A 9,616-nucleotide genomic window follows, 5' to 3' on the forward strand; every position below is an offset into this window, starting at 1 on the left:
TCTGTGTGGCCACTTGGCTCCCTCACAGCATGGTGGCTGTGTTCCAAGGGCCAGTGTCCCAAGAGAAGTCCAGTCAGCAGCTGTATTACCTTGAGTAACTTAGCCTTAAAAAATCACATAAAGCAACTTCTGCTGTAATCGTGGCCCATCAGATGCAAGGAGAACCAACATAGACCCCCACCTCTCAGTGGAGGAGTGTTGCTGTCACGCTTGAAGAAAAGCATATGTATTGGCATGACCACCTTGGGAAAATACTGTCTGCCACATAGAGCAATACAATAGTCCAAGGGAAAGATGCCCAACACTTGAACCAGGTCAGAGGTGATGGAAAAGAGCCCATTTGTTGTGTAACTTTAGGAGTACCACTAAATCTCACTTTCCTTACCTGTAAAATGAGGAGACCAAACAAGTTGATCTCTGAGATCCCTTCCAGCTCTAGCAGTGAGTGATTCCTTAATTCCACACAGCAACATACCCACCCATGAGTGGTTCCTCCATTTCTCCTCAACACCCATCTTCACCTCCACCTCCTGCCTCTGCTCTCTCATCCTGGGTGCACTTGGAGCCAGTAGTCAAGCCCACATATTTATGTCATACTAAAAATAAGTGATGCAGGAGACCCCTAAGGACAAGATAGAAGCCCCTGAGACTGATCAATCTCCCATTTTATCTGCTGTGTTTGCATCACAGTAGCATCTACTGGAAACTACAAACACAAGGAACTCATTATCTAAGTGGGAAAAGAACCAATGGACATGAAAAAACTTGGATATGAAATGTCAGAAGAACAATCTGGTGACATTGAGGACACATGGAGGGGTCGTCCAGAAGAAGGAGGGCTCTGGGTGGGCTGGGGCAGCTTGGAAAACTTCCCGGGAGATTTTGGTCCTTCTGCATGGTAAGGGCTTTCTTGGGTACAAAGGAAGGTGGTGAACATCTTCATAAAGCAAGATCCAAAGAGGAGTCAGGGGTGGGTTTCCCCATCAATCTATACTTATACCCCAGATGAGAAAGAGAAGGGGCCAGTTTCAGTTTCCTCTGACTGAAAACTTAATAGTCATCTGTTCCTTTGATTTAAGGACTGGGATTTTTAGACACGAGAAGGGGCTTCAAGTGAGGCTCCAAAACTTAGCAATTACTGGAAGCTCCAGAATTAGTATACAGGATGGGCTGATGGGGAGAAAGAATCTGATTATAAGGAGGCTGGGACATTTGTCTGGAGGTTGAATTTACATGTATTCCTTTTTAGATGTATTTACTAAGCACCTAATGTGTACCTAACACTATTCTAGAAAATAGGTTGGTTTTGTTTTAAATAATGCCCTGACAGTTTGCAGAACTAGTACACTGTTTTGACATATATTAGGGGATTTATTTTTGAGTAGCTTTGAGGGATTAAAAAATATGAAGAACCAAGACATGCTTTGGGCTACCTTGCCAGGGAAGCTGGCCCTGGAGGAGATCCCAAGCTCTCTTAGCTACTCAATGCCTCCAGCCAGGTTGGAGCTTTGTCTCTGTCCAAGGTGCTGAAAATACTTTATGGCAGGCTCAGCAGAAAACCAGGGAGGGCAGCCCAGGTGACAAGACTGAGGCACTCTTCAGGACACAGTGCATTAGATGGTCACCCAAATCCTGAAAATGCCTCTGGAGCTGGACAGTAGCTCCTGGAGGCAGCACAGGGTGAAACAAGAGCTGGGTTTGCCAGTCAGTGCTGAGAACACCACGTCTCACGCGCTTTCAGAGCGTGCCTTCCTCCCTCACTCCCCTGACAGCCATCAGAAAAAGATGTGAATAAACCCCTGAACTTTACACTTGCAACTCTTAGGATTTACTTTGAGAGTTTATGTTGCTTTATAAAATATTAGAGCCAGGGACAAACACTTTCATATATTAGACAATAAAACAGAGATTCACAGTGACAAGGACTCTGCCTCAAGGTTGTGCCACAGGTTAGAAATGGAGCTGGACATGAAATAGTGTCTCCTGGTTCTTAGTTAAGTGATTTTTCCACCACACCAAGCCCAGTGGGGGATTACATACCACATATAACAAGAGCTAAAGAAATTTGAGATATGTGTGTGAGAGAGAGAGAGAGACCAGAGCACTCTAGATACAGAGGTGGCTCTGTCAGCTCTCCAGAACTTTTCCTGTTCATTCTGCTAATATCAGGCAGAATTAAGAGCCTACCCCAGCTTGGAATGAAAATGCTAACCCAACAGTAGCTTCATATCCTAGCCCACCCCAAGGATCATCAGCTATTGAGCCAGCCAACACCGAGGACCTGAGAAGATAACTCAGGTTCAAATAGGTCTTACATGGCCAGGAACAGTGGCTCACACCTGTAATCCCAGCACTTTGGGAGGCTGAGGTGGGAGGATGGCTTGAGCCCAGGTGTTCAAGACCAGCCTAGGCAACATAGTGAGACCTCATCTCTGCAGAAAGAAAATATTAGTTGGGAGTGATGGCACACACCAGTAGTCCCAGCTATTCAGGAAGTTGAAGCAAGAGGATCGCTTGAGCCGGGTAAGTCAAGGCTGCAGCTAGCTGTTAACTTTTCTTTTTCTGAGACAGGGTGTCACTCTGTCTCCCAGGCTGGGTTGCAGTGACACAATCATGGCCCACTGTAGCCTTGACCTCTCGGGCTCAGGTGATCCTCCCACTTCAGCCTCCCAAGCAGCTGGGACTACAGGCGTGCGCCATTATGCCTGGCTAATTTTTGCATTTTTTTTTTTTTTTTTTTAGAGACAAGGTCTCACTATGTTGCCCAGTCTGGTTTTGACCTCCTGGACTCAAATGATCCACCCTCCTCAGCCTCCTAAAGTACTGGGATTACAGGCATAAGCCACCGTGCCCAGCTGCAGTGAGCCGTGATGTCACCACTGCACTCCAGCCTGGGTAACAGAGTGAGAACCTGTCTCAAAAAACAAAAACAGGCCGGGCGCGGTGGCTCAAGCCTGTAATCCCAGCGCTTTGGGAGGCCGAGATGGGCGGATCACTAGGTCAGGAGATCAAGACCATCCTGGCTAACATGGTGAAACCCCATCTCTACTAAAAAATACAAAAAAAAAAAAAAATAGCCGGGCAAGATGGCAGGCGCCTGTAGTCCCAGCTACTCGGGAGGCTGAGGCAGGAGAATGGCATAAACCCGGGAGGTGGAGCTTGCAGTGAGCAGAGATCACGCCACTGCACTCCAGCCTGGGCGACAGAGCGAGATTCCGTCTAAAAACAAACAAACAAACAAAAAAAAAAAACAGGTCTCCCACTCCATCATCTCTCTGATATACCCACAAACAATTATCCATTGCTTTCTGTGTACCCCCCACTTCTCTCTGATATACCCACAATTATCCATTGCTTTCTATGTACCCCCCACTGAGAAATGCTCCTAAGGAAATATATGATATACAGTACAGTCCCTGGCCTTACAAAATTTGCAATTGGTTGGAAAGACAAGATTTTCACCTATGATTAGACAATATTACAGGAGCCAAATACAAATAATGGCAGCTGACAAGAGAAGTTACATAGTCCTAGCTCCCAAGTCTAAGAAGTCGTGCGGACTATGAATGCTTTTTCTTTTTCTAAAAATGTTATTCATTTTTGTAAAATAGAGACAGGATCTCCCTATGTTGCCCAAGATGGTCTCAAACTCCTGGGCTCACGCGATCCTCCCACCTGGGCCTCCCAAAGTGCTGGGATTACAGGTGTGAGCCACGGCGCGCGGACAGACAATGAATGCTTTGACTTCAGGGTCTGAAGGAATCGTTTTAAAGCCAGAAGTGTAAGGGAAGGCTTCTCAAGGTTGGAAGGCTTAGGGAGAATTTGGCTGAGCTGAGAATTGTGGTCAGGACCTCATCTCTGTCCCTCTAGGGGACCAGCAGTCCAGTGCAGGGCCACATAGAGCCAGTGAGGGTGTGAAGGTGACGGCAGAGGCCGATCGCAATGCTGGGGCGCTGAATGTCCGGGAAGAGAGGATTCAATCTTTCCCCCCTGAAAAAGAACAGGCCCTGAGAGCTCCCCCTTCTGGATCCGCGCGGCAGAACACCATCTTCCTCTAGGAGGTGGGCTCAGCAGTGCCCAGCGCAGCCGGGGCCGCAGACAACAGACTGGGAACCCCATTTCCTGGGAGCCTCAGGGAAGCCTCAGGTTATCATCAACAGCAAATATGTCAGGGACGCCTCTAGGAGGTCACTGGGAGTCAGGGGCATGTAATCTATTTGGGGAGAGCAGGAAAAAAAGACAAGTCACCAATGACTGAAGTTTCGCCAGGGCTTGGAGTCAGGATTTCCACATCTCACAAATCAGCAGGGGGCTCTAAAGGCTGCTCCTCCCACCCTGGTCTGGAGAGAGGGCCCAGCCCCTCCTGGGGGCACCTGAGAGGGTTCTGCCCAGACGATCCCAGTGACAGTTGCTATGGAATTTCCGTGCTGGGCACACTTGAGGCTCAAAGCCCCGGTTCCCAAAAGACCTAGTGCCACAGCAACCATGCCAGGAAACTGGGCCAGGCTGAGGGGTGGCAGCAGAGGGAGACACGAGGAGGCAGGAAGTGGGCAGGGCCTGTCAGATGGATCCCTGACAACCATCCATCTCAAGTCCGAGGTAACCTTATATCTTTGCCTCAGCAGATAGGATGACTTTGTATGTAGGGCCCTCAGAGCCCAAGACAGGGCACCTATTGTGAGCATTCAGGAGGCCTCAGCCTGCTCCTGAAACCCCCTCGTTCTCACTCTGGATCCCCGGAATAAAGGGCAATTTTGGCCGGGCGCGGTGGCTCACGCCTGTTATCCCAGCACTTTGGGAGGTCGAGGCGGGCGGATCACGAGGTCAGGAGACAAAGCGAGACTCCATCTCAAAAAAAAAAAAAAAAAAAAGAAGGACTTTTTTTGGGGGGCGGGGGCGGGGACGGAGTCTGGCTCTGTCGCCCAGGCTGGAGTGCAGTGGCGCGATCTCGGCTCACTGCAAGCTCTGCCTCCCGGGTTTACGCCATTCTCCTGCCTCAGCCTCCGAGTAGCTGGGACTACAGGCGCCCGCCACCACGCCCGGCTAGTTTTTTGTATTTTTAGTAGAGACGGGGTTTCGCCGTGTTAGCCAGGATGGTCTCCATCTCCTGACCTCGTGATCCGCCCGCCTCGGCCTCCCAAAGGGCTGGGATTACAGGCGTGAGCCACCGCGCCCGGCCAAAAAAGGGAAATTTCAAGTTCCCACGGATGGGAAAGCCTTCATATCCACCCAGATGCTCTCGGCCCAAATTAGCTTTGGAGGGGCAGGGCCCAGATGAGGGGCCTGGTCAGTGAGGGAGCCCAGGATGCACGACCCATGGGCAACTACAGAACTGTGAGATGGGGAGCTCCCCAGCTGGGGAGCAGGGAGGGGGCACAGGGAGATGCCACCCCGCCCTCAGGTGGGCTCCCTGGGGCAGAGCCTGGTGAACCTCTTCCAGAGACGCTTCTGCCTCCTGGCTGCCAGACTGAGTGACCTGGAAACCCAAGACCTTACCCTGGCAGTGGCAGGGGTCTGCCAGCCTCTGGGGGTTCCTGGGGGTCTGGACCAACTTTCACCTTCCCAAGGGAAATGTGAGCATCTCCAGGCCTTGATCAACCTTCAGGTTTAGATTCTTCCTTCCACACCACTGCCCTGAGAGTGTGTGTGTATGAGAGAGAGAGAGAGAGCATGCATGCATGAATGTATGTGTGTGTGTCTCAGTTTGTTCAGGCTACTGTAAGAAAACACCATGGACCAGGTGACCTAAAGACAACATAAATTTATTTCTCATAGTTCTGGATGCTGCAGTCTAAGATCAAGGTGCTGGCACATTCCATGTCTGGTGAGGACCCACGGTTCATAGACAGCACCTTCTCACTGTGTCCTCACATGATGGAGAGGTGAGGGATCTCTCTGGGGTTTTTTTCTTAAGGGCATGCATCCTATTCAGGAAGGTTCCTCCCTCACGACCTCAACACCCCAAACACCTCTCCTCCTAACACCATCACCTTGGGGCTTAGGATCGCAACATATGAATTTGTGGGGAAGTCGAAAGTTCCCCGAAACATTTGTGTGTGAGAGAGAGTATGCATGGATGTATGTGTGTGTGTGAGTGTGCATGCATGCATGTATGTATGTCTGTGTATATGTGTGTGTGCATGCATGCATGGATATATGTATGTGTGAGAAAGTGTGCATGCATGCATGAATGTATGTGTGTGTGTGTATGTGTGTATGTGAAGTTACCTCCTGAACCTTCAGTTTGACACACCCCACGTAGTCTATGCAGGAAGCAGGGAGGGGCGAATTTGTCCCAATAAAGGCACCTGCTCCTCTGGGGGTGGGCCCAAATGAGCCATCTTGGGACCCCAGATGGCTGGTGTAGACCCACCACCCGATGTGGGCTCAGAGGCACACGCCATGGGCTCCTCGCCAAACCCCTGGGTCTCCCCCTGCATCCCCTGGGTCTCCCCCTCCCTTCATGGTGTCTGATCCCAGGACTATGCTGGAATCGCTCCTCCTTGGCTCTCTGCTGCCCTCATGTGGCTGTCTTAAGAAGGGCTGAGGCTGCCAGGGGGCGCCCAGGATCAACACAGGAGCCTCTTCAGACAGGCAACCCCTTCCACAGGCCGGAACCCTCAGCACCCCAGAACCCGCCCCAACGCCCTCACCAAATGTTCAGCACCAATTCTGCAATCTGGAAGCTGAGCAAATGTCTCCGCCCCCCAGCACTCAGCATGAGTTACATCCTCGGGAGGGGGAGGCCTGGCCGCAGTTGTTCCCCGCCCCTCTCCCGCTGCTCCCGCCTCCCTTCCCTCCTTTCCCCGCTCCCCACCCCGTCCTTGCCAGCAGGCAGGAAGGAAGCTGCTCATAGTGCAAGGGTGGGGTACTTCCAGCTCACACTGAACAGCCCCGGGCTGGGCTATAAAGAGTCAGGGACTTCCGCTCAGTCACCCCTGCCCTCACCCCCCAGGCCCCCATGCACACACCCCAGGCCCAAGGCCTTCCCTTCCCAGCACAGCCCTCCAAGGTCAAGGCGTCCCCCGCCCAGCCCTACACAGCACTCTGGTCTGAGAGGGAAGGCAGGAGCGAGATTTGCCGCCTCTTCGGCGTTGTGGAGGGGGCAGGGGGCACAGGGCACAGCCCTCCCCCAGGGAGGGGTCCTTACCCACAGAAGGCTGTCACCTTATCCCTGGGGTCTGGGCCGTCCCTCCCCGAGGCAGGAGCACAGCCACTGTCAGGGACAAGGGGGCTCAGTTCCCAACCAAATCATCTCCAAAGCCCGTTCAGCTTCAGATCTCATGATTTAAGATGGAAATTCTTTCAGCCAAACACAAAACCTCCAACCTTGAAAACTTTTTTCGGAAAGTACTCTTTAAAACATGGTTACCAACATGAGCAATCAGCCACTAAGATGCATCGGCATCATTCCTGGCAGGGCTGCAGGCATAGAGCAGGCCAGCACCAGGCAGAGCCCTGGCGAGGGCAGGCCTCCTCCGACAGGGCGGGGAATCAGCTGTTCTCATCAGAGCACCTTGGTGGAAAGCAGGACACTCAGGACAACACTGGCGACGGCCCAAGAAAGGGGAAGCAGAGAATCCCCTGTCCAGAGAGCATTCACCTCTGACTTTTCCTGTCTGTCTGACTTTTTCTTCCTCCTTTTCTTAAGACCCTGCCATGGCATCCTCCACCCCAATTCAAACCCAATCCAGGCCTACTCTGACCCTCAGCTTTCAGCGCTGACCGTACTGAACTGGACCCCATCCTCCCTGTGACCCTCAGCCTTCAGTGCTGGCTGTACTGAACTGTAAACCCATCCTCCCTGTGGCCACAGAGTGCTCCTTCTTGGACCCCTCCCCTTCACCTAGATTGACCTCTTTCTGCCCACCCAGACCCATCTAGCCTTAGCCAATTCCCTTCTCAGTGGCCCCTCTCCATTCAAAACAAGCCAATGTATGAAGCAATCCTGCTCAGTGCAGGAGCTCAACCCAGCGGAGGATCCCCACAGAGGGGAACTGGCCTGTGTCTTCCAGAGCACACAGGTTCATTTAAGTGAGAACCCGCACCCACAGACCAAGCTGCCCAGAAATCACAACCAGGAGAACCCAGAGAAAGAGCTGTCCCCAGGGCCTTGTGGACAGGGTGACAGCCAACCAGGGAGCATGGAGAAGGGGACGTAAGGAAGGCCCCACAGAGGAGTCATCCTGCGGCTATGTTGGTTGAGTCATTCAGGAAGCAGAGTCCCAGGAGCTGGAAGCATAAGAGGAATACTGGGGGCAATGCCTGAGAAAGATAACAGTGACTGGGAGCAGGAGTGGGACAGGCAGGGGCAGGATCTGGCCCAATGCTGGGCTCACATCTGCAAGGGAGGGAAGAAGGGCCTCACATCAGCCCAGCAGGGGATGGTAAGCCCACAGACACCCTGGGGCTCAGTTACTATCTAAGTGTTAGAAAGAATTTTTCAGTGCCACAAAAGAAGTAGCACTCAGATATAAATTTTCTCAGCAAGGCAATTTTACTTTTAGAGAAGGGTGAATCTCACAGATGGAGAAATGGCGAGAGGACACCTGAACAAGGGAAGGGAAGGGGTTTTTATCCCTAATGCATGTAGCCCCTACTGCTGTGTCATTCCCGTTGGCTAGGGTTGGACCACACAATCTAAGCTAATTGCAATTGGCTATTTTAAAGAGAGCAGGGGTACGAGCCGGATTGGCAGGGTGAGCAGTTTGGCAGGAACTATGGTTACAGGACAGGTGACTCAGGATGACTCAGGTCAGAGCAAGTGACCAGGGGTGACTCAGGTTGGAGCAGGTGATAGAGGCTAGGAGGGGGTTGTTTACTGAAACTAGGGGCAAGGAGATGAAGAGAACATGGAAGTTAAACTTTAAAATGAAGAACAAAGAACAGGGGAGCTGAACATACTGATGCATTGGTTCTTTGGAGAGGATCTCAGGACTCATTGTACTTAACAATTTACAGTCTAAAACCTTAGAAGAGGAATTTATTATATCCTACACAAGCGTCCAGGGAAGCACATGGCCTTGGACTGAAGGCTGGCATCTGGAAGCTGTCAGCCGCCAGCACCTTCTGCAGCAGGTACCTGCTCCCTAGGAGGGAAGCATGGGTGGTGCACCTCCAGAGCTGGCCGGGCTGGGCCTCAAGGAAGAGAAAGATTTTCATTTGTCAAAGGGGGAAGGGAGAGGTGGAGGGAACAGCACAGTAGTGGCCCAGGGGCAGGGAAGCACAGGACCATTAGGGAGACACGAGAAAGCCCATTTGTCTAGAACAGAGGATTCAAGCAGTGCACTGAGGAAAATGAGGGCCAGGCCAATGCGTTGGAGCAGCTTTGGCCTTGGCTGAGGGTTTTGGGTAGAGCCAGAGCGTAAGGTAAGCCCTGCTTTCCAGAGGAATCTAGCAGAGCATGGAACACAGATGGGACTGGAAGGCCTGGGAGGGGTCAGGAGGCCACAGGGACAGTCCACAGTCAGTGGTGCAGGCAAGAAGACAATGGCAGTCCACTGCGGCTCACACCTGGAATCCCAGCCCATTGGGAGGTCGAGGCAGGCGGATCACCTGAGGTCAGGAATTCGAGACCAGCCTGGCCAACATGGTAAAACCCTGTCTCTACTAAAAA

Source organism: Chlorocebus sabaeus, chromosome 21 (assembly GCF_047675955.1).
Source record: "Chlorocebus sabaeus isolate Y175 chromosome 21, mChlSab1.0.hap1, whole genome shotgun sequence".
In the NCBI taxonomy this organism is placed as follows: Eukaryota; Metazoa; Chordata; class Mammalia; order Primates; family Cercopithecidae; genus Chlorocebus; species Chlorocebus sabaeus.